General features: G+C 39.0%; 1 long non-coding RNA gene across 1 annotated transcript; it reads left to right on the forward strand.

The window, feature by feature from the left end:
* Positions 1–537: 537 nt before the first annotated feature.
* Positions 538–21,275, forward strand: LOC309443297. The gene is made up of 3 exons (XR_014184780.1): positions 538–646; positions 12,205–12,334; positions 20,986–21,275. It is a non-coding gene; the product is annotated as an uncharacterized lncRNA (long non-coding RNA).
* Positions 21,276–26,737: the final 5,462 nt, after the last annotated feature.

A 26,737-nucleotide genomic window follows, 5' to 3' on the forward strand; every position in this document is an offset into this window, starting at 1 on the left:
CACCCAGCTAAGATTCCAACCAAAAGGAAATTCAGCTATGGCTACAAAATAAAAACTATTTCATTTCCCCTGGAGTGTTTAGCTTTTATTAAATGTCAACAAATCTAAAAACATGCTTTACTAATCTATGGTGTGTATGGGAAATAAGTCACAAGCATAAGTCACTGAAGATAATGTTTGCTTTGGTTTAGATAAACAGGTTCCAGAGAAATGAAATCTCTCACAAGTATTTAACCAACCCTTTTTTTCCTTTAACATTTGTCAGATCTCCCACTGATGATCAAAGAATGCCAAGCTGTGATATAGCTTGGGGCCTGCAAGCAGACCTGTGTTTGTGATCGTTTGCTACCCTCTGTGGTAAGTTTATCCATTAGTTTATTTCCTGTTGACTTCCATGCACACTGTTAAGCCAGGATGTTGCATGTTCTCAAACAGAAAGTGGAATTACAAGAGGAAGATGCTGCCACCTGGAAGGTCTGCCTCTGTGCTGCCTGCTGGAGAATTGCCGTGGGACTGAGGACCACAGAAGCAGCTGGGCATGGGGACCCGTGGGGAGCCGCACCCTACTGCAGGATAAGCTGCGTTCCTCCTGGCCTCACATCCGTATTCATACAGGTTTGGCCAAGATTGGGACATTAGAGTGAAGGTAAGTCCTGTACGTAAGAGAAATGTGTTAGTTATAAAAGAGAGCACACAACCACCATGCTTCCTTCAGCACAGCTTTTCATAGATTCAAGGGTAGGTAACAGAAGTTCAGGGCCATGTAGCTCAGTCTAGTCTTACCCAAGGGATCCCAGGTTTGATTTGGTGAAGACACTGCTAAGGCCTTCTGAACCTGAGTTGCTTTGGGAAGGGAGTGACAGGGCAAACCATTACTGATATATGGCATTGCAGCCCATATATCCAGGACAGAATTGCTGAACCAACAGAAGGAGGAGAGTAGAGCTGTGAATACCTGTTACCCCCTTAACAGCACCCCTGCTGCATTGTGGTCTCTTCTGTGCATTAGCTGTCATCACTGGGTTTCTCATGGTATGATGTTTGGGCCAGGTAAATGGCTTTGGTCTCCAGTCAGTTGGTGTCCAAAAATAGGTATCAAAAGGCACCCACCTCTTTTTAAAAAGCCAAACAGAAGAAGAAGGTACAAATGCAAAATACAGTTTAGGTACAGTAGACAAACAACCACCTATAATTCCTTTCCACTCACGGAGACACACAGAACAATAAAAGAGAGAAATATGAAAGTTCACAGTATGCAAGATTCATCTTGTATTCACAGGATTTGTGTAACCCATTTTGAACTGATGTTTGCTTGTTTAAGAATGCACACCTGCACATTACCACTTGTGGTAAATAAGTTTATTAGCTAAGGAATGTCTGAATTCTTACTGGAAATCCCATGTAAATGCAGTTATGTTTTCTGTTAAGATCACTTTTGGGTAAAATATGCTATCCCACTTCCACACACCAGGAAAGAAAGAAAAAAAAAGGCAGTAAATGATGTACCAACATGCAGGAAAGATGCAGGTGAAAAGATCCACAGGGCTTAAAAACCTCATGTGTCTGATGATTTACTATATCTTTCCATGTACAATTTAAGCATTCTGTTTTGTATTACATTAATGTCAGATCAAATGTTCCGCTCAGAGACTAGGACATTATTAGTGAATCATTTGTATTTGTTTTTGCTTTGAATTAAGCTATGAAGTTGGTGACAGAAGAAATTCTGATGCTTGGTATAGGATTAAAACTTGAGGGCCATTCAACTTTGTGAATCTACCATTTGAAGAGAATTTCCTTATGCAAAGAGATTGCTCCACTTAGGAGAAAACCGTTTTTTTCATCTCTGAACTCTAAAAGAGCAGAAGGGTAGAAAGAAGTAGGGGACGCAAAGGAGCAAAGGGAGACGGAGCAAAGTGGGAAGCTTTGATCTTTTCACCGAGGGGCTGAGGCAGTTCAGAATGACACAGTCTCTCACCACCTTTAAAAAAAGAGAAACAGAAAGGTTGGTATGACAGGAGACAAATAGTGAAGCAGGAGGCAAAGCCTCAAGGTAAGGGCTGATGCCAGGCTCTGAAGGAGAAGCTTTGTGTGGACCAGAAGAGAGGAAGCATTTTGGTTTCCTAAACCCAAGGATGTTCCAAGTGAAGTAAAGAAATCACAGGAATGAAATACATTCAGCTGACTTCTGATTTTGCATTTCTCATTGCATTTCTTGCACTATCCAAATTATAAAATAATTTTGCCATAACCAGACTGAACAGCCTGGAGCCATGGGAAAAAAAAAAAATGCCATGCCATCCAGGCATCCTAATGGAGTATGAATGTACAGTCCAAACACTGCGGTATGGCAGCACCAGTCCTGGGAGTATGTAGTTAAGCATGAACAATCTGTGAATTGTTGAAGACCAATAAGAGACATGAGTGAGTCCTTCTTAATTTGTAGTAAAATAAGTTTTTGCAAAATAGTGATTGCTATATATGTGTGGTGCTTAGTGTGCTTTTATTTTTGCATGATGGTAACCTCTACTGTCATAATTTATTCTTAAGAACTACAGTGTGTGAGTAATTAAAAACAGCATATGAATTCAGTGCCTGAAAAACTGCCATCTTCTTTCTCCTACTCACAGCAGTCACTATTCAGACATTTGAATGATAGAAACAGAATACACACCTACCTACTGTAATTTATTTCAGTCATTTTCAACAAGATGTCCTCTTTAAAAAATATCCTTGAAAAATCCACGTCAATCCTTCATCTCTCCTCTGAGGAATGTGTATTTGTATTATTCTCGAGCCAAGAATGGATCATCATTCACATATGCAAAAGAAACATTAAATTACTTCTAGAGTTGGCCCATTCTGCTGCTGAGTGTAATAGGACTACCTGGAACCTTAGGTAGAAAGGAATGTTAAGAGACTGGGTGAACATTGCTGCTTATTTTTGCAAAAATCTGCTATATTTATAAAGAAATAATACAAGGACGGTCTTGGGCAACTATAGCAAGGTAGTGGTTTTTTGAATCATTCTGGAAATACTATTTACAGACATAGCAGACCTTTTATTTGTCTCATTCAATGTCCATGCTCAAAGAGAACAGGATTTCACATTAATTTAGCTGTATATGTTTGTTATTTCAAGTAAAATTCTCAAAGCATCAAAAGGCTTCTATATATGAGGTATTTCAAGAAAGCAGACACAGGCACATCAGATCAAGGGTATAGAATATAGAATACAGTCTGATTAAACTAATTTTTAAAAAATGCATCCGAAAAGAAATTTTCTTTGATTCAGGGAACATGAAAACCAAACTACCTTTGAACAAAAGGTTCAAATGAAATCCAATATTTTTTTATAATTTAAGAAATTCAGGGGTTTTAATGTTTCTTTGATTTTGCCTTTTTATATGTCAATTAGAGTGGGACAGAACTATTGCATAAAATATATATGGGGTCAAAGCCTAAAGTAGAGCCATCAATAATAACGTCTGCAGAACATCTGAGTTTTCTTTGCATTCCATGTCACTTTAGAACAAAGATGTTTGCAAAAGTCTCAGCAAGTAGTGACGTTTTAGGCTGTTTATTTAAAAATAAACAGAGACCAAACCTTTGAAAAGCACACTATAAGTACATTTACAACTATCCCTGTTACTAAATTTGGAGACTACTTTTCTGTTCAGCATTTATCATGTTTAGCCACCACATGGCTGGCCTCATTTGATGCCATCCTGCCAGTCTCACAAGAGATGTAAAGCATCCCCAGTATCCAGGGCAAGAGAAAGATTATGGGAAAATTTAGGGGCACATACATATTGTAACTTAAGGAAACAGTTAGACGTGAGTCTTGTTTGTGTCTTATTTTAGGTAGAATTATAATATCTGCTCACTGTATGCTCAATTTAAAAAATTTAGTTAGCTCCATCCCTTTATCATCTTCATTAGTTTTGATGTGTTGGTCAACAATAAACATGCTGCTATGGTTTCTTACCCTTTTTCAGTGGAGAAAAATTAAGAAAGGTGTCTGAAGATCTGAGGGTTTTGGGATTTTTCTCTTTTCCATTGACAAGAATTTCTCCAGCCAATGGCATACATCTAAAAGCATCCAGCCCTCATAAGCTTTATTCCTGAGCTCTGCCAACAGCAGTACACTTCTTGGTGACAGTTTCAGTAGCTTGTAGGTGAGACAATCTCCAATAATATCTAGTATCTAGTCAGGGTTTGGAACCAGTCTGCAAAGTAAATACTGTCCTAATTTATCATTTTCCCTTTTCCTACAAGAAATCACCTGCAAATTGATTGTCTCTCAATCAGCTTTGATTTCCAGATTGGCTGTTTTATTTTCCAATCCTCTTTCTGTACTGTTCAGTTGTCATCTCTCTCACTTCCACAACCTCTAGCCTTTCATCTTCAAACTGTACTTCCAAAGCTCATGAATTCTCTGAACCTAACAACTTCTCTTAAGGCATTTGTACATTCTGGTGAAGGCATCTTCCGTAGAGACTCTGCTTCTCTAGACTGAAATGCATGGTGCCCATTGGAAGTCTTGCATATAATGTCACCAACTCCATCTATTTTCCATCTACTTTCTATGGATGCCCAAATCTTGTTTTGAAAACTGTTAGGCAAAGCAAAGATTATGAAAAAAAAAATCCCAGTAGCAGCTATCAGTTATGATGAATATAATCAGTATGAAGGCTACGAGCTTTCAGCAATGGCAAGCACAAAAAATGCAGATAAATGGGTATCAGGAGCTGTTAATGTATTGCCTGGCATAACGACAGAAATAAGAAAATGTCTGTTTAAAAGTGTATTTTACCTATTTGATCAATATCTAATGACAGTCACCTTGATCACCAGTTGCCTGGTTCTTGCTCACTTTCAGGATATTGATGCAAACATAGGATTTGGACTGTGATTATAATAAATTAAAACCTAAAGACTCCTAAGTGATTGAGTGCAAAGGGACTGAAGAAGCTGTCAGGCATTCTCATGTGTTGTCTGTGCCGTAATTGTTTCCAGTGGTCAGCAAAAAACGAAACAGAACCATAAGGTTCTAAAGATTAGGCTTAATGTCTCCCACATAGTCTAATACATGATATGGCCCTTTCCTGGAACACTATGCGCACTGAAGGAGAATGATGAAGCAGAAGAATGGGCACTATGCCATTGCATCAGATGAAAGGGACGTTGGTGGATATTTGCCATGGGAATACTTGACTGTTAAGCACTTGATCTACTGTCTGTTAGCTCATGGGAATGGAACTAGTAAACTTGGGAAACCTCAAATAAATTCCCATTGTATATATAAAATAATACAAAACAGAATCTTCTTGGGAACAGTTGCTAATGATACTGTAAGTCATCTCTGTTTAGTGGAAGAAGAGACAATTTTCTGTGATCCATTTCAGTCCAGATTTTTATACGGAAAATTTGTACCCAATATTTACAAGATGGGAAGTCTTTCATTAGTGAAATCTCAATTTTAGGCATTGGCTTAATAGGGTACTACAAAGAATATTTTTTTAAAAGGCTTACTTCTACCACCCTTGCAATGACATGAGGGACCTTTAAAATTACCTAGATGATACATTGCTGTTTCAGAAGAATTCTTGAATGAGCTCATCTTTGTACCCTATCCACCATAGTCATGGTTTCTGTTACAAACCAGATGAGCTGAACATTTACCTTAGATCTTTTTTCTAATTTATGATACAAATGTGTAATAAAGACAAAGTTAGTTTCACATACAAACATTTTCACTGATGTCTAAAATAATCCAATGGGTTTTCAACTGTATGTTTGGAGACGAAACTGATTTAAAATTCTGCCTCAGTCCAAAACTGCTTAGTTTTGGGGTTTTTTTTTTTTAGTCAATCATCTGCAGATACCTCACACTGAATAAGTCATGCATTTCTAGCTGGCTTCCCTAAAGGGGTTTTTATTCAGCATTTAATAGAAACTATTAAGTCATTGGAATCAGAATACACAGCTAACATATTAACAAGCCCAGAATAGAATAACTGAAGTCAAACTGTAAGGAATTTATCTTTTTATTACTAGACCCCAAACAATAAATCAACACAGACTAGTGAATGACATATCAAATACACCTGGTTTATAATGTACATATAAATACTCAGTCTGGCATTGGAGTTGGGAACACAAAATATACTGAAATGTTTACATACATTTTTTTAGAAAGTAAATTGACTAGTGTAAGTTTAATAACAGTTTTCTGTTACAATAACAGTTTGATAATAATTTAATAACAGTTTTCATTTTTTTCTGCCTTGCAGATTAGTTGTTTTAAGTTGTCTTCTATAACCCTTGAAAATGTGTTTCCATATTCACTGTCTAAAGCCCAATATCTCCATTCAAATTTTATCTCAAAACACCTTTCTTGCCCAATTCTTTTACTTTCAAAAGTCATAGCCAGAGTATGTCTCAGTTGCTACAGAATGCATTCCACCAAAAAAATGCACCCAAATTTGACCCAGGGAGCCAGATATACCCCACAGTACATAAAAACCTTAATATTAAGTTACCAGAAGCGTATCTGGCAAGCTCCAAATTAAATGTCTTTTCAGCTGACTCTAGCTACTCTGTTACTCCATAACCTTCCCATGGCCCATTATTTGTATGTGCTTAAAAAAGCAAAACAAAACAACAGTTTGTTGGAAACACAAGTCTTTACACAATAACTCCAAGGTGCAGGTAAAATTCTGTTTTCCTATTTATATTATGCTCAGTTTTCATTCCTCTTTTTCTCCTTATTTCTGAATGGATTAAAATTAAATTATTTAGAAGAGAAGGGAGAAAAAATACACACACATGCATGTCTTCTCAGCTGTTTTTTTTAAAACTCTCACTGCTCTAGTAAAAATACTATATACCTAGGCATTGCAAACCAACATTATTTTTGTTGTAAAAACACCACGTGCACATTTTAGACATGAGTCCTCTGTGCAAGATCTTTTCACACATGTAAAAACATTTGACATTTCATCACTTTCATGCAAGGATAAATAGAAGAATCATGGAAGAGAAATCCACTGCTGTTCTTGTCTGGTTTTCTAGTTACAGATGCTGCTTCATCAGCATCAGGATTGTGCATGTTGATATTAATTATGTAAGTCATTTTCTTATATACCGGCTACTCCAGTGGCTGTTTCTGCAGAAGTTTAAATTATTTCAGTGTGCCCTGCAGTTGTCACAAACTTTTTACAAAATAAGAAGAAAAGCTCATTTGCTGGATAAACATCATGTTGAACCTAACACAAACACTAATCAACTATCCTGTTTCACAGGATCACAGAACAGTTGAGGTCGGAAGGGAGCTCTGGAGATCATCTGGTCCAATCCCCCTGCTCAAGTGGGGCAATCTAGGGCCAGTTGTCCCAGACCGTGTCCAGGTGGCTTTTGAACTGCTCCAGGGATGGAGACTCTACAACCTCTCTGGTCAACCTGTGCTAGTACTGGGTCACCCTCACAGTTAAAAATTTTTCCTGATGTTCAGACAGACCCTCCTGTGTTTCAGTTTGAGCCCATTGCCTCTTGTCCTCTCGCTGGGCACCACTGAAAGGAGCCTGTCTTCATCTTCTTTACACCCTCCCTTCAGGTATTTATATGCACTGATGAGGTCTCCCATGAGTGCTCCCTGCTCTAAATAAGCACAGTCCCAGCTCTCTCATCCTTTCATCATATGAGACATGCTCCAGTCCCTTCTTCATCTTCATGGCCCTTTGCCCATCTCTCGCCAGTATGCCCAGAATTTGCAAGTAAGAGTGGATTTAAAGCAAAACAGAGCATGCTTGAATAAGGCAGCAACATCGTCAGTGAAGCAGAAGATAAAAAAGATGAGCAAATTAAAAAATATCAAAGATAACCTATTACACCCTGGATTTTGTACATGAAGCCTTAGCACACAGGAATACAATTTGCCTGGGGCATGTTCTTCATTGTTTCTGATTGGGAGCAAAGAGGGAAAACGAAGATCACAGAGAAGAACCAGGAGGTGGGCAGAGCAGAGATGTTTAGAGGTAATGTGCATGTGTGGATGCATATGTCCATCTGTCTGTCTGTATGCATGCCTACAGACAGTGGTCTGCTACTGCTAAGGCACTGTAATCTGATGCAAACTGTTTCATATATTAAAAACCTGCATTAGTAAAAAGATCTTTTCAGAAATAGACAGATGTGGTATCTATGCCAAGAAATGACATTGCAAAGGGATTAACTGTTTAAGTGGACAAATTCAACAAGACAGAAATAGTTAGCTTCCTTTGGCCTGTAGCTGCTCTGCATGAGGCAGCTTGTCTCGAGTTGCCAATATCTCATTGCTACAAAGGCGAGGAGACAGTAACGTTAGGAATTGGGACATTTCCCAGTCTCTCACTGTCTGACCTTGTAGTCTTATCTGTGCTAGGGCAGAATCCTACAATCTCCCTGTGCCTAAACCTGGGCCACAGCAGAGAGCTTTCCCAGTGCAGCTATTTCTAGAGAACTGTCCTAGCACTTGGCGTAAGCATGTTTATTCTGGCAAAACTACACTTTTGCTGCGTAATATGGGTGAAATAAGCTACCCTGGTGAATACACAGTTTTGTCATAACACAGTCGACAGCAGGGACTTTTGCTGACATAAGAAGGGATAATACTCTTTGACTGATATTGCAGTTTGTAGTGGAAGCCTGGCCTAAGTCCAGGACTGGGACCTCTAACCTGCTTATTACTATTCTTATTAACAGTCTTATTTAGATTAAGGCACTTGGCTTGATATTTCATTCAGGAGATTAGGAATAGTGATGTGCATATGGAAGATGACACGGGCAAGCAAAGGTGCCCTGGCCAGACTGAGAGCTATTCCAAAACAATTGTGGTGTTTCTGGCACCCAGCCTTACTCTTTCAGAGCAAGCTCAGTTACTTTGGACAGCATTGCATTCTTCCATAACACTAATAGGTCTCTTAAAAGAGTGCTAGCTGGTGTGAGACACCATCAGCTGTTTTTTCCTTCTTTTTTTCTCCAGTAGGAAAAAAAAAAAAAGTCACTTTATAAATAGATTTTCAATTGCTTGCTTTAGTCTTAACTTCCACAGCAAAGTAAATGAGATGTGCTTTAGTCCCGTGTTAGTAATATCAATTTACAGTATAAAATGAAGGAAGCAGCTCTCAACGTCAACCTAGTCCTTCCAGAGACTGTCCCTTGTCCTTTCTCCTTACCCCTTGCCCATCTTTAGTAATTTTCCCAACCTGTGTGTGCGCAAGTCCTGTGACTTCACTACTTTTACTGTGCCAATGCATGGCCTCTTTCCCTGTGCCTAGCAAACGCCCACACTGCAGTTTAAGCTTGGGTAATGTCTCTGCAGCAAACCTGAACTGAGCTGCACATTGTCTTGGCTGCTCCTGCCAGAACCCAATGCCATGAATTTTGGACTAGTGTCTTTGTAATGTATCAAAAGCATGTCCTGGTACAGATCTTGGAGCATCTTGAGTTAGGTTGTTCAGCCTGAGTCGCTTAAAAACACAATGGCTTCATAACCATGGGAAGGCGTACTCCTGAAGTACTTACTAGCACTCCCAAGGAATGAGATCTGGAACCATAATAGATGTGTTTAGGAGAACATCAGTTCACAGACAATATAAACCATAAGGAATTATCAGGAAAGAAAAACAAAACTAAGGATCACTCTATACCTATATTTTGAATACCAGGTACAATCCTGGTGTTCTACATTTTGAAAACAGTAGAACCAGAAAAGGTGCAGAAAAGGGTACCAAAAACCAGTCAGTGTTGCAGAGTATCAGCAACATGAGAGACACAATGCAGCTCTTGATGGACCTCTGGTCAGTCTTTGCCTGTTGGGGTTTTTCATGTGTAAATCCTTCATGAAGCTAGATCTGTATGGCCTTGAATATCTGGAAGGAAGCCTAAAGAACAGGCCAAGTAGGAAGAAGTAAACGGAGAGAAAATATTCACAGTCTCTGAAAGAGACAGTCAACACAGTTGTAGAAAATGTTCTGGAGAAAGAATTGCAGCCAGTAGAAGTGGTGAAGTGTGGTTAGATTAAACTAGAGCAGTTCTTAGTGGACATTGTCAAGAATGTGCTTGCTTACACAAGCAGTATCTTCGGTATCATTCACTGAGCTGCTAGTGTGAAGCTGACTTTAATCAAAATAATTATGCATTTTTCTACTTTTAATTATTCTCTAGATCTACAAAAATAGCAGCACCAGATCCAAACTTCTACAGTGTCTTTCCAAAGTTAGCTAGATGTACATATAGGGATTCACACATGCAGCCACCTGAGCTGCATCGAAAGTCTGGTGGGCTACAGTGAACACAGCAGCTGTGGAGCCTACAATGACCCAGGGGCTGCCCCTGGTGTCAGGTGACCAAAGTACTAATACAGCAAATTGCTGGAAAAATGTTGAGTACAATATATCATTGATTCTGTATTATTTGTGCTACATTTCTCATTTATGGTGTCATGTCTGACTATTGCTATAGCTTTGATCATAGAAGGACCATTCTAACTATGCTTTGCATCGTTCTTTCTGTGAGCAGCCTCAGTGCAGTCAGTATTTCCCTGTGCAGGTTGCCTGTTTGCCACATGTTATCCTTTTACATAGAGACATATGTACATGCCGATTAATAAGTTAATTTAGTGCAAGAATTTGATGGTGAGACAGAAGACCCCAAGAGAAAAGTTCTTTCCTGTTGAGATAATGCAGCAACTCTGTTAGGTTAAGCCAGTAGAGACTTTTTTTACGTTACCCAGAATTGCTTAGACTGAGATTTTCTGAACATCTCTGCATTTGAAAAAGACTAAACTATTTGAAAGGAGCTATTAGCATGCATGCTTTCACTTCACTTCTTTTTCATGTTTGGCTCTTACGGAAAAATACCAGATTTTGATATGAACATCTGTTTCATGTTTTTCTAAATGTGAGCTTAGTACAAAAATTAACCCCTGAATTTTTGGTTTCAACAGCCTTCTAGCTGTTCAGTATGCACTCAGGAGCCTTGTCTTCCCAGTATTGCTAGGAACTCAGCTCAGCCTATGGCTGTTTTGTCTTCTGGAAAAAAACTTGGCCAACACTGGATTTGTTCAAATGTTTAATGAAGATATTTTTCACATACTCACCATTAGCAATTGTCACTTCTTTTTGCTGAGGCACTTCATAGCAGTAACTCTGCTCTCAGCCTCATGCAACCTCATTCAGCTTTTATCCCAAGAAAATGTAGGGAAATAACAATCATATTTGTTCTTTCCAGAAATGAGTTTTAGTTACTAACAGGCCCAACAGATGTTTAGCAACGCTTGATTTCATGGGGAGTTTCTTTGCCCTCACTAGAGGACTAAGGCATTAGACACATTTTCACCTACCAAAAAAAAAAAAAAAAAACAACTATTTTCTTTCCTGTCAGTTTAGGGTACATTAGCTAAAGGCAGTGATGACTAGCAAATGTCCCCAAATGCAGGAGTTCCTTTCAGCATGGATGAGCATCCAAAATGCCAGAGAATTTTCCGACTTACCCAACCTCCCAAGCCAACAAAACCAGACCTTTGGCACCTCCTGCTTCACACTGGCTCAGTAATTGCTCAGATGTGATCTTTCTTTTTGACTGATGGGCTGTTCCCATTCAGAGTTAAAGGGGAACTATACAAGCAGGAAGAAAAGAAGTAAATAAAAATAAAAAAATAGGCATTTTAAACTACTCAGAATGTTTGACCTTGACCAGGCTTTCTTTCAGATACAATTCATCTCTTACCAGTTTGGCTATCTGTGATCATAATGAGTTTCTGCATCAGCTTATGGAAATGGTAGGTATTTTATTCTGCTACTATATGAAGACACCATTTTTCTTTTACCACAGTGAGAAAGTTTTGCACACATTTACACCGAGGACTTAAAAACTCCAGTAGTAATGTCTTTCAAAGCTAATGAGACACTGTTAATCTCCACTTCAAATGTATAGATGATGTAGAGGGTTTTCTTTTAATACCTGTTCATATTTTTTTTACATGCTACCATTGTATTTCTGAGGCCATCAGTGACATCCAGTGGCCAACTAGATTAAGCCTGGACGTGTTTATAGACATCTGCCTACTGCTTTCTTTAGTAAAAAAAACAAAAAAAAAAAAAAAAAATCAATAAATATGCTAACTGTGCAGTTCACTCATTTAGCTTAATTGTCTCACAGGTGTGATGGGAATCCCCCTGGAGAAAAAGCTCAGGACTGGACCCTAACTTGGAGCTGGTGAAACCCAAATGTTTCACAGGAAGCACAAGGACATGATTCGGACTCTGCCTTCCATGCCAGTATCATTGAGGTGAGTCGAAACTGAAGCTGCAGTCTCTCCAGATTTGAGTTGGTGTAAAACTGTAGCTAGACTTTTTTTCTTCTTTATGCAAGCAGACACGAATCTCAATATAAGCATGTCCTGTCCCATCTGTTTCATTAATGAGATTTCATTTTTACTAATTTGTTTTAAACAAGTTAGTCTAAAAGCAGTTAACAGGAAAAGCAAGGGAAATACAAATATTTACTCAGCCCAAATCATGCATCTGGATAAAAAACACACGAGAAGCACTACGAATGTGTTAGTCATACTGTATCTTACAGAAACATGAAAACCAAACTAGGTGCGGTAACAAATTTCCAACACTGAATTTTAAGCTTGCTTGCAGTGAGTAACCATGTTATTAACTCTGTTAACAGCCCTCACTGGGTAAAAAAGAGGTGTTTGGGAGAAGGTGGTTGACAATGTTCAATCCCTTCAGTGGTGACTGGAGGTGATGTTTCCCTTGGTATGGTTAGCCCACGCAGAGTATAAAATGGTTATATTTCTGTTTGCAAAAGATCCCTTTAAATAGAAAGGATATGAAAGGAATAGAAGTTAGGGACCAAAACTTTTTGTGTGCAGTTCCCAGGGCACAGGGACTTCAATTGCTGAATTAGCAGTACAAAGCTATCGTTGTATTCCAACAGTAGTAGTAGTCGTGCTACTAACATTTCTGTTCTGAGATGTCTCTCATCTTTTACTAGATAGCAAATTTTGCTGTGACCTGTTCCAGTGAAGTATTACACCTGCACTTTTTGCAAAAAATGGAAGAACTAAAAGCAGTAGTTTGGAAAAGGACATTCATGCCAGCTATTACCATTGTCATATTTGTGATTTGTTTTCCCTCCATTATCCTTTCTCCATAGCTGGCTCAAAGTAAAGAAATGGGGCTGCTTATGAAAAATAATTGTGGTCATCAGAAACAAGAAGAAAAACTAATAAATTCCAAAAGTCTAGTTTAGAATAAAGAGTTTCACTTCTGGGAAACATAATATAAAGTAGTAGTGAACAAGAACTAAATGTCTGTTCTTCATTAGTCCACTGGATAATGAATTAACAATACTTCATGGATTATATCATGTAAAGATGGAATCTGTGCTCATGTATACTATTTATGAGGGGGAAGAGCGTCAACGAAACTGAAACTTACTCTCCATTTAGACTCATACTGTCAAAGAAGAGAACGACCCTTTGTTTACAGTATTTTAAATTCCTTTAAGTATATTATAACATGCATTTAATTAGTCAGAAGAGGCAAAACCCAAAGGCTTGGTTTCACAAGCTTACATGTTTGAAGTGCACTAAATAGACTTTAAATTAAAAGGTAATGCATGTTTACTAAGCTTTATTGATTCTTACCAAGGAGAGACTGACTTATGGGGCAGACAGCCATAGCAAATATGCCACCTTCTCATTGTAAGGCAGAAATTTTTCTTCATCTTGTCATATGGTCACAGTTCCGCTTTTGGTTCTACCCTTTCCACAGTAGCCAGCAGGCATTTACATGGCAGTATTGTGCACCTGGCAGCAATAATGAGGGACTGCAAATACTTGTTGATAATTTTTATTTTTAGAAATTATATAATATATTTTATATGTTGGGTTTTTTTTCATGCCAAGCGCTTGTCCAGAAACAGCACTTTAATCAGTGTTCAGATTCAGGTCATGAGTGCCTTCACTTTTTCAGTGGGAGACCAGCAGTTTCCTCGGATTTTACAGCAAAGAGAAAGGGCAAAGCTTGCAGAACTTCTACAAATGTAATACAGAAAAATTGTTATGGACTGTTTCTGTAGTAATTCCCCCTGAAAGCCAGTAATACATTTAGTAACTAGCAATTATACATGCAAGGCACCGTTACTGGCAAGAAGCGCTGCAATGAAAGGCTGTATAGTTGGTATTGCGGTTACTGATGGTTTGCTCTGTTCTGCTATATGGTTTCCTTTTTCTGTATCATGTAAAGATATTTTGATGATGTTTCACCACTGTAATATACAAACATCATTTTCTATGAGGCAGAAAATTAAAATCCAAGGTAGATACCCAAAGGCATTGAGAAAATATGTTAGCTACTTTATTTATACAGTTATTTAAAGAATTGCATAAGAAAACCTTGCATAGCTAAACCAACAGTATTCATCTGGACAGGATAGCTGAGCTCAAGATCTTCAGCTCACCATCAGCTGTGTATTCAGTTCACCGCATGGAGCTTTGGCCATATGTTTTCTTTGCACTGTGCTGATAACATGTAGTTTAAAAATCCCACCCAAAACTTTAAAAATAGTCCATGGTGAGCAGGTGGTGTAAGGGGACACCAGAGCTGCTCAGCAAGAGCTACCTCAAGTGTGTGGTCTGCCAGTGTCCCTGGGAGGCAGCAGCACAAGAGCATCCTTGCAGGTCTGGATCGAGAGGGGAAGGTATGACCCCACAAATACTGCTCGTGTCCCAGGCTTATGCAAAAGGCTATGGATATCATTGCTGGGTTACGATATTCATGACAATGCAAAGGACTTGCACAGCTGATCAGAAACCATGCACATGCCACCCACTGACATCGGTTCATTTGGAAACAACTTTAGCAGAAATAGCTAAAACAATGAAATACTGAAAAAAGTGCATCCATTTCTTGGTGTGTCTCTGTCCAGAGGAAGTTCAGCCTCATTTGAGGGACTGGTAACATCCACGCAGTCTGAGTGAATGAATCATCCAGGCAGAAACTATGGAAAGATAATGTTTATATTCACTGCTAGGCTTCCAGATGCAAAAGATGGGCAATAAAATAGCTTCTCCCAGGAGGGACACAGCTGTGAATGTGCATCTCTTCCCTACATGGCTTATTCAGTTAATGTGGAGCTAACTTTTGCAGATACCTGTTGGAAATCTTACTTCTAATTACGGGGTTCAGGTCTGCTAAGCTCTTTCTTGATGTCACTGAAGCTATTTTGTTAGCATTTCCTGGCTCCACAGAGAGCTGATCACAGCATTGGCAGCACTGTGTTCCTGTCTACGGTTTGTCTCAGTTTTGGTCTAGGTTAAAGCAATTATGGAATTAATTATTGCCTGTACAGCTGTTCTCTCCACACCCTGCCAAAAGTCAGTTTAGCATACAGTCTTCCCTGCACAAAATGCTGGTGACCAAGCAAATCTAGTGTCCTCAGTTTAATGCAGAAACATAACTCTCGTCACATAGCCAAACCAGAGGATTACAAGCAAACTCGTCCCAGGAAAGCCACCATGCATACTGCATGTCTGTCAATCTGCAGCTTTCAGGCAGGTGTTGTGAACACACCTCTTGGATCTACAACATGTAATATATGAGAGTCAGAGGTTCGTTTGTCCTTAGAAAGCATTTGCCCCCTATTTAGAACACCTCTATCTAGTTATACTAATACTGAAACTGCTTCATCAGTTGTAGTAGAATTATTTTTCAAGTGCATTTGTTGCACTAATTGTCCCTTATGTAGTCCTGTGCATTTCAGTATACCAATATAGTTGTTGTGTCCACTTCCTTTTTTGATGTGGACACCTTTTTCCTCTAAGAACTAATGGTAAAATTACCAAGAATCCAGTATAATTGGTGGTGCTTTCCCCTCTCTACCTGCTTCCTTATATACTGGCCAAGCACTGACGCAAAAAACATATCTGCTGTGCTTCAGAAAAAGAGTAATTATTGTTACAAAATATGTTACTTGAAAGAGCCCAAATAATTATGTGTGTCCTTGGAAAGCATATCCCTTGCACCAGCATGACAGTTTCACTTGCAAGGTTTGACTCTGGGCAGCTGTTGCTCTCAAAGCCACCTCTTGCCTACCTCCCAGCTGGGCGCTGAGATTATGAACTAAACAAGTGAATTTAAATGATGGTTTCATCTTTGAGGATTTATGAGATTCCCAAGTATGTTACTTCTGCTGATAAACTAATGAGCTGTCATATGCTTCTGGTTATAAAGAAACAGAAGTGAGGTGCCAGGAGGAGAAAAAGGGATAGTTTGGGACCAGTGTGCAGTGTCCTGGTGGCAGGTACAGGCAGGGTGTACAGGGTTGCATGGTCCTCTAAGTAAGCTGCTGGGACCAAGTGAGGGGTTTGCCCAGCCCCACCAGCTGCCTGCAGCCATGGCGAGGAACCACAGTGCCTGCCCCAGAGCTGGTGCTCCCCAGCATAGCAGGGCTGCTGTGGACACATGCTGCCTGCCCCTGCCCTCAGAACAGGAGCCAACAGGAGCATGCAGCACCTCTTCAGGCACAAGGTGTGGGCACAGACCTAACATGTGACTCTCTCTCCCTGATGGCTCTCACCAAAGACATAATCTCATCCAGCAGTCCCCACAGCATCTCAGCAGAAAAGCATATATCCTTCCAGTGTGCTGCATGCTACCATCACCACTTATAAATGAAGAATTTGAGGTGTACAGGGATGAGGAGTCAGACTTTCAAAGATAGTGCTAATTCTCTATTGTTATGTTTGCAATTTGCAATTCAGTGGATTGCATAAATCACCCGATCAGCAACCAGAAACAATAGCACATTGCTTCAGAAGCCAATCACGCTGAGACTTCTGACATTTGAATAGTGAACCCTTGCAGTGAATCGTTGTATACTATTCAAAAAGCAAAACAATATTTTGAAGATGCAGCAAGTAATTTTGAAGAAATAGACTGTTTAATTTAAACTAAATATGAGAATAAAAAAAGAACTTCTTGTTAATCAGAGTTCATACTTTCATCTTTAACCTCTGCAAAAGTGAATCACATAGCTAGGTGTTTGCACTCCTCATGTTAGCTGTACTCAACAACTAGCAGAATTGTTGAGTTTTTTTTCTTTCGAGGATTGTTTTAATCTGGAAGAATTATATTAGGTGTAGAAGCAGTAACAGGGATCTTTTTGGAACAATATGGTTATTTTTTAAATGAAGTGTTTTTTATTGTTACCCTCGTTTTCCTCTGTAAGTGAAATCTGAATTGGCCCTATAATATCTGTGAAATTGTGCTTCCATGTCTAACCCAGACATTGCTTCTAGCTTTCGGTGGCTTTCAATAATTTGTCCAGTGGCTCCCTGCCAATCTGAAAATCTCTGTAAATGCAAAGCAACTCTTTGAGGGCCATTTTGGAAGCACAAATGCTTTTGCTTTCAGTAATAGACAAGGCAGAATCTAGAAAACATTTTGGGATATTTATTTATACAGCACAAATGGGCATAACACTGCATATCATGCTGTTGGAGTTTTAAATCCCAAACTACATCTCAGAAATTCAGAGCTTTCCCCCTCCTACAGTGAAGCCTGACCATTGCAGAGGCAAAGAAAAACAAATGAGATTTTTCTAAAATGCTATGAAAGTTATCAATAACTAAGAGATCAAATTTCACCCCTCTGGTACATATATATCTGAAATAATCTGAGTGATTTCAGCTGAGTCATTTCCAGTTTGCACTGACATTTCTGACACTGGAATTTTGCTTCTCAGTGACATTCTTCAGCTGCTTTTCTGATCAGTGGTGGTCATTTCGGGTGCAGGGACGGGACTACACACCTCCACACACTGCATCGTATCTGCGATCTGAACACATCTGCTGTTGTCCAGTAAAACATAATAAGCATTTAAATAAGTATGTGCTGAAGCCTAAATTTGTAGTTCACACCCATTGGCTCAAGCAGCCCAGATTACAGGTGAGGTCTGTAGGTGGTATTATTAACACCTGTTTTCAGTGGGCGTTTGAGGTGGAGGACTGGAAAACCAGATGATTAATCCTGGGGGGGTTGATGTTATTGTTGGTTGTTGGGGTTTTATTTAACATTTCTGAAGAACGACAAAAATTTGTGGGCAGAACTGGACAGACAGTTTGCTGGCAAAACAAGAAAATAATGAGAGTGAGCAGATGTTTAGACTGAATTTTCAGCTACCCCCAAACAAGCCAGAATTAACTTCGATAAAGCTCTTTCTTTGGGCCCAGACAAGTATTTCATTCCAGCTGAAGTATTTAGGGTTTAGTTTATTCTCTGAGTGAACTTAGTTCTGGCTAGCTTGGCTAGCTTTTATTGACCTGAATAGACTTTTTTTTTTTTGGTAAAACAGACTTTCCAAATACTTCATCCACCTCAGCCACAGAGGTCACTTTTACACAGAGCTGCTCACTGCAGAGCGGTGGAGGTTCATCTATCATTTCTCCCCTCCAATGCAAGAGAAATAGTGGACCCCACCGTGCTCAGGATGGAAATCACCATAGCATCTCTGTGTGAGTCCAAACGTACGAGAGCACAGATACTTGCAAGGTGGCAAAATCAAGAGATATGCAGAAAAGGTTCATTTTGTTACAATAAAGCCACTCACTTGGCAACTGTTAATGTTATTCCTAAAGACAGGAATCAATTCTGATTAATAAATAGGAGACAATTGCAACATAGATAAAAATAAGATATGCTTTTTCTGCTGCTGTTTTCAACAGTGCTATTTTTATAATCATCTTGGAAAACACCTCTGGACCTAAGAAGAAGAGTTAGGTGAAGTGCATTGGGTATCCAGAGGGTACACGGGACCCCAGCTGTGGTTAACAGAAGGAATAGGGCTGATGAGGCTTTCTCATTCACTCAGGACCCAAGGCAGCTCTGGGCAAGGAGTGAGCAGCCAGCAGAAATGTCCACAGATACCTATGGCCATACTTCGGTCAAGAGGCCAGCTAAATAACATACTGGAAGACCTGTCAGCTGCTACTCAGTACTGGCTCTCAGAGAAATGGTTTAAAACCAGGTAAACTCACCAGCTTGGTGAACAGGAGAATTGCCTAAACCCTATATTGTCCGGCTCAGAAATGGGGAAACTTTCTTCAGCTGAATTTACTCTCAAGTACATCACCACTTAGGAACTAAAGTGACATTAACTAGAGATGAAAGAAGTCAGAACAGAGCAAATAGAATGCCCAAAGTCATGTAGTAATGATGCAACAGCGTCAGAAATTGAGCCTCTTCTCCTTTTCTCCTGAAAATGAAACCCCACTCAAAGCCCACCAAGGATCATCAGCTGACCTCAGTGGTGATTCTTTTTGCTTTGCACTCCAACGCGACTGATTATAATAAACCAAATGTCAGTTGTGCTTGCCATACCATGTCAGCTAGTAGATGCAATTTAAAAGACAAGTAATTACAACCTTCCCCGATTATTAGATTAGATTAGCAAAAATACAGCTGAAATACAAAGCAGACACGAATTTAATTACCATGCTAATTTTCTCTTGGTGTGAGAAATAGTGACTATACTCCTGTAATTACTTGCTTTATGCTTCAAATCTTGCTAATACTACTGTTTAAGTTCCTAAAGCACTTAAAAAGATGAAAACCGCATTGCAGTTTTGAAGTATTATGCTGAAACAGCCTGTGAGTATTACACAGTTCTGAGATCTTAAAAATGCAAAACCCAACTTTCATCTTTTTCAGTGGAAAGAAAACTTGGAGCTGCTAAGCACTAGAGAAAATACAAATACATTTGTCCAAAACATGTCCTCTCTTATAGTAAGAAATTTTGAAATACTTAATCATTGGTGCAAAATGAAATAATTTTGTGAAAAATCTAGGTATTTTTCTCCTCCCTCAACTAGCATTTTAGCATTGATTATTAAAAAAAACACAACTTTCTAATGAAAGAAGGAATCTGTGGGACATTCACCCAGGAAATGCTTGAACTGGGCTCAAACCCTTGCATTTACTGGCAGTTCTACTCAGGAAAATTAAAAGTTGAATTCAGCACCAAGAACGTGTGATTTCAATCATGCACTCTTTAACACCAAAACCCCACAGTCCTCTCTTCAGTATCATGAGATCAAAGTTTGTACAAAAAGCTCTGGTGTCAAAGGAGACATCAGATCAGCTCCTCTACAAGACACAATCCCAGTTGGACATCAGAAATATCTACCCTTCCTTTACAAGAAAATATTATTTTTAGCAATTTTTTTCTTCTTGTTCTTTTTTTGAGATTAATTTTAATGCTTCTTGTTCAGTTTATCTTTACCTTAAATAGTAACAACTAACTTTCTACTTGGGAATATCTCCTACAGCTGGTATTGGTATCCAGCAGCAAAGTACTGTGCAAAGTACTGGGCAAGTCCCATTGAACCTGGGGCATAACTTCACCTTATAAATTGTTTTTATCAGCATCATAATGTTTCTCTATAAATTGTTCTGGATTGCTTGAGCAAACGTAAAGTGCTATTTCTGAACAGTAAAGCTATTTCCACCCCATAAGTGGAATATGCTTCTATTTTTTGGCAAGAAACTCACTCTCTACCATGGGATAGCTTTAGTGAATAAAAGGAACAAACCTCTATGAACTGAATTCTCAGAAAGAAAGAAAGAGAGAGAGAGAAAGAAAGAAAGCTCTCCTCCTGCTTGCGAACAGAAGATTGGTTCATTTGCGCATGCTGTGTAAAACTTGCCACGAAGTCCTTTGTGCCATCAGCATGAAAAGAATCCTTTGCCCAGGCAGGAGATTAGGGTGGACAGCGGGAATCCCTGCACCCGAAATTCAGATTAGAATGGGTAAGTTCATGGGAAATTGGGATTTTAAAGGGATTGTTCTGATGATGCCAAAAAAGCAGCAGTAACAACAGCCAACACCACCGGCCCATCCAAGTTTCTATTTTCTCTCTCGCTAAAGGTACACTGAGGAGACAGAGTGCAAGGGGCTGGTTTTGCTCACCTTTAAGGATGTGATACAAGAGTGAACCACAGAAGTGACAGCAGGTATGTCGAGCATCTCATTTGGGACCCCCAACCACAGCATCATTTCCCCATTGTATTATCAAACCCTGAGAGACTGGTGCTGGTGTTAAAAACCCCACAAGGAGGTAGCGGCAGCAGCTGAACACTGTGGTCTCACGCAGCACAATTAATGCATCAATCTTCCTTACATTGGTGTCTTATCTTGGCTCCCAGAGCCACAGCCAACTCCAGCAAGGCCGGGGCGCAGGGAGCGGGTACTGAGCCGTGGGCACGCAGCTGCCTCTCCCCTCCTGCGCCGCAATTGTGCTCCACCTCAGGAGCACTCCCGGCCGACGGCCTGGGCTAAAGGCCTTTGAATTAACCTTTTCACTAGCAAAGAGATTGTGGCCCTATAGAAAAGTATTAATTCAGAGCCAAGCCTTTCTGCAGGATTAATTCATTAGAAGCAAAAAGGAGAAAGGTTTTTTTTGTTGTTCTGCAAAATATAAGTGATTATGGGATTTAAAGAAAAAAAAAATCATCTGTCTATAGTGGGGAATATCAACACCGGAACAATGCATGCTCCTATCCTCTGCCTAAGTCCTTGTACTGACTGCCCTTATCTCCATCACACCTGACTGCCTGCCGGGAGCGTGAGCTAAGAGATACAGCGTAACCGCTGTCCTGTGTGGTCCTTCCTCCGTCCTCTCTCAAGAGAAAAAGGTGTGTGTGAGAGGTAGATCTGCTTTGCTGGAGGACTTTTTTTAGAGAAGGGGGAGGGCTGTGCTAAGGTTTTATATCAGAGGAAGAAAACCCAACTAATTCCCTGAGTTTCCTCTTTGTTTCTTTTTTTGTTTGTTTTTTGTTTTGTTTGTTTCTTTCTTTCTTTTTTATTGGTAGCATTTTCTTTTCATTCCCTTTTCAAGTTTCTTCCAGTTAGTTATCTGTCCCATTAATAATCAAAAACACCCACACCAGCTAATCTCACCTTTGGGAGAAAAGTAAAAGCTTGTGGACTGCAAAATACAACACTCTCATCATCACCTTATAAACAAAGGATTTTTTAATATGTTCTTAATAAGATATCCATACATGTGTGCTTCGGTACACAGGATTTTTTTTTTTTTAATGATAAATTATTTGGGGACCATAGTCAGTTTGTTGACAAATTTAAATTATTTTTAAAGAGTAACTTTGTGCTTTTGTTTTTTATTTTGTTGGTTTTGGTTTTTGTTGTTGTTGTATTTGTTTGTTTGGGTTTGCTTTTTTCTTTATTTCCCCAAGGGTTGGAGAACAGCATGCACTAAGAAATCTGTTCCCTACACAGTATCTAACAGCCGGTAGAAAGCAAACAGTGAGCACTTCTGTTGTAATTTGTCATACAACCTTAAATAAGCTAGGGTTCCTACAGACCCCATAGTAACTAAAGGTAAAAGGCTTTTCAAATTTCAGATCATGTCAAAACTATTTAGTGTGGACCTTATGATCAGACTTTCAAGTAGATTCTGATCTTTGTTTAGAAACCATCTGGCCAAAGAAAAATAGCCAACTGTTTCATCTCCCTTTTCTTTTTTCTTTTTTCACCCGTCCCAAAAATATGTTTTGAGATCAAGATTCCACTTTTCATCTCTTTTTGTCACATGTGATAAAGGACTTTTAAATATCCAGCTCATGTTCATTACATATAAAAAAGTTCATGTAATCACCTGCTTGCAGCAGTAAAATCCCATATTCCTTCCCATTGCAGATGGTGCAGTAATTATAATTTAGTTCTCTGAATATAACTTAGGGTGTGGAAAAGATGACACACAAAGTTTGCACGCATGCTAGCCCACCCTTTTACAGAATTTCAAATGTAACCAGTTTTTTGGTTGTATGGTCACATTAAAATTCCCCTTTTGCAACACTCTATGCAAAAAACAAACACCTGGATTCAGAGTTTCCTAAAGGAGTCATCTGAAAATAGGTACTTTCTGCCAAAATGTCATGAAGATTTATGTGCTTGCATTCACGGATTAAATTGAGGACAGGTGGGAGAACATTCAAGTATGAGGAGGAATGATAGTAAATTTATGTGTAAAAAAAAAAAAAGGAGGGGAGGGTAGTTATTATGATTTCTGGTGGTTTGGATAAAACAGACATAGATTTTTGTAAAAGGGAAGGTACCATGTCTGGAAAGCCATCCTTCAGCTGCTGCAGAGGAGGACGGGATGGTCACAGCCCTTCCCCGGAGCCCCTCGCATGTGGTGACCTCCAGGCTCTCAGAAAGCCCATGACCAAGCAAGTGCTGGTCAGGAAGCACCAGTGCAATATCTGATAATACATAAGGGTAAGAGGAGACTCAGATCGAGTAAGCTGAAGTTAAAGCAACAAGGACCAAATGGTATGTGAATTTTTAAAAATCTGATTAGTATTTCAAACACTTTTTTAAAACTTGTAGGTAATCTTAAACTCTGATGCCCTAATGACTGGCCTGCTAGAAATGGATGTTGGAGTCTGACAAATGTCCTCTTATCTAGAGTTGGGGGGATTGTCCATTAAAAGTCCTGCCATGTCCAGATCCTGTATAAGACACTTCCAAACTTAATTTTACACTGAAGAAAACCATAACAGCTCAATAGTCAGCCAAGCTGTCTGTAGTTTTAGCTTCTCCTGAACACCATCCTAACTATCATCAGCACCCATAGCTAAAATAGTTTGTAATTCAAGCTGTTCAGTGGGCACTAAATTCCTTTTAGATTAAAATTAACATTACTTCAATCCATGCACCAAAAGCTGGCTGTGTATACGTTATCATTCCTTTAAACCAGCAGTGCAATCAAGATCAACATATTCTCAGATTTTCAATCACAAAAGATGATTACATTGAGGCAAATGAAAACTGAAGCATATCGACAAACTTGCTTTTTTCCTGCTCTGTAGGAAATGACTGTAGAGGTAGGCAGTCTAGTGTTTCACAGAAGTACTATGTTTTATGTAAATAAATATGTAGCTAGGAACAGTCATGAAGGTTAAAGGGCATCTTTAAAGAGAAAACTATGATTCCCAGACTCTTTGTTAAGTTTATTTAGTAGAGGGACTAGAGAAAGGTTCAGAGTGGGCTGCAAGGTGCTAATAATCCAACTAGATAAATGTTAGCTTCCCAAGTCTGGAAGCCAGAAGAAACTGTAACATGGTTAAGAGCTGACACAAAATTGTTCTATCCAAGGAAAATATGTTATTCTGCACAAAAAAAAAAAAAAAAAAATAAGGTATAGAGTATTATGTCTCAGTATAACACTGATGTATTATTCTTTTTCATTTTCTAGCCTTCATGACAGTGCAGTGTCATTGTTCTGTATTAATTCTCCCATGCATATATTTATTTTTAAAATTGTTAAGTGGAAACCATCAACCTATGTTTCATAATTTAAAATTTATTTTTAGTCACTATTGCCTGTAGTTACTTGTTAGAAATTTAAAGCTGAAAAAGGTTTCCTCTCTAAATTTATTTTTCCTGTATCACACATGCATAGAGTTTTATCAACAGAGTTCTTGCATTAATTCTGAGCCACTAGAATTGCTCTTCTGTCCAGAATGGAATTAAATTATTTACAGTGACTGTGGGATTAGGCCTTAATTACAGCAACACTTTTGCAAGCAAAACAGATTGAATTTAAGAAGTTTATCACTGATAATCATTATAACAACCTGTTCAGTGAGTATTTCACAATTAATTCAATGACAAGCATCAGTTAATGCCCCAAACATGGGCATGTTTGACTGTTCAGTTACCCTGTACCTACAGAGATTGCTTCCTGACCACAATCAGGATGACATTAGGCCATCTGGGCTCATCTTTTGTCTCTGAAATCTGAAATAAGGGTTATTTTTAAAACTCTGCCTAGTCATTTCATCCTGCCAGGTATAACCAGAGCTTCCAGCAATTCATTATCCTTCAGATAAAAATGTTTCCTGTCTAAGGCTCACCAGTTTAACACAACCTCTGGAAACATTTAAGTTAGACTAATATGTTATAGCTATATTGTTTGCAAACTCTTTGAAAAGTGGTAGATTCAAAGCATTCTGTCTTTCCAGTAGGAGGTTAAATTTTGTATCTATTAACATGGTGGGATCAAACCATGCCCCCATTTTATCTGTACAATCACACTGAAACCAGTGGAAACAGGAAAGTACAAAGGAAAGTAAATGTAAAGTGAGGTTATTGTTCCTTTTTTTCCTTATATTTAAGAAGATTTCACATAGTAACATCCTGTGGGAAACAATCCATTTTAGACTGAATTAGTCCGAGTGGTAACGTTGATTTTTAGCAACTGTGTTACACCAGGGATACATTTAATCCCACTGTTCTTTGTTGTTCTCATTAAGAAGCCACATTATGTCACTCAGTCTGCATGCAAAAGTATCATTACTGTTATTTAATTACTTTGTTTTTGTAAGGAAAACTACTAGATTCAGTTGCGTGTAACCAGTAAATGTGGCCAAATCAAAGTTGTACACTCCAACCCAAATATTTTTTACTTTGTTTCTGCACATATAATTGCATGTAATTTATAGTTGTGTACAGATTTTTTTTATGATAAAACCTCATTAATCACAAATTCATCAATGCAGCAAAAATACATCCAAGCAAATGTGGTATAATGTTACAAACACAAGACATGTTTTAGGATGGAAAGAGGCCAGGATCCCCATCTTCATCTATCCCCTAATGTTACATAAATGACTAAGTCATCATATCAGTGGTTTTCACATGGAAATATAAACACCACTCAAATTCCATACGCTATAAATGGCTATGACTCTAGAGTGCTTAAAACTACCAGGAGTACCATAAGAATAATGTACACAACATCCATTCAAGGATGAGAGCAGCCAAGGCAGTGCTGGCAGATTGTTGCAGTTGATGTGGGGCATTAATCGCTACCTGGGCTCCTGTTCCCGGGTGCATCATCACCTTCCCCTGTGCCCTCACACACACGTTGCTTCAGATCTCTGGCTGTCGATTCCCTCCAGCCCCTGAAGTGTTTGTTGTTATACTTCTGTCACTCTGGTTATTTAGCTCTGAAGGCCTAGCATGTATGTGTACAGCTCCTGAGAGAATAGGGGCTTAAATTTTATTTGGCTCCTGAAGCCTATTCTAGTACTAAAGAAAAATAACCTTTCATGTAGGGCACTGTGGGCACAGGTTCATGTTCTTCTGCAGCACTGAGGAACTGAAGTCAGGAGAGTTGCTCTTCATCTATAGCAGCAAGCAGCTGAGAAAAACTTTGCTCTGTCTGTGCTTTTGCAGCTAAACCTAAGCCAGGCTATATTCTGATCTAATTATAGTTCTTAAATCAGCAATGTGTTACCAGCTTGGGGTCTTTTTAACTTCAGAGTCTCAAGAAGACAATTCACAGGCAAGTGGTGGTTGTGAAATCCAGTCAGGCAAGACATGCCTCTGATTTTGAAGCAGAAATCCATTCTATGTTATGGCACTATTGGCTCAAATATCATATTTACATTCTAGTTTTTAATGGCTTGCAGTTAGGAATCAGACAAGCTGTTCTGTAGGTGGTCTAAATTATATCCTGTGTGCACATTGCATGCTGAGAAGAGTTTGCTGATCTAACAAATGATAAAAGACTAAGCAATCACCCACTGTAAGTCCAAATCTTTACCCTGGCAAACCTCACATGGATTTTTCATGGGAGTTTTGCCTTAGT

The sequence above is a fragment of the Streptopelia decaocto genome (genome assembly GCF_964273445.1).
Source record: "Streptopelia decaocto genome assembly, chromosome: 8".
Lineage (NCBI taxonomy): Eukaryota > Metazoa > Chordata > Aves > Columbiformes > Columbidae > Streptopelia > Streptopelia decaocto.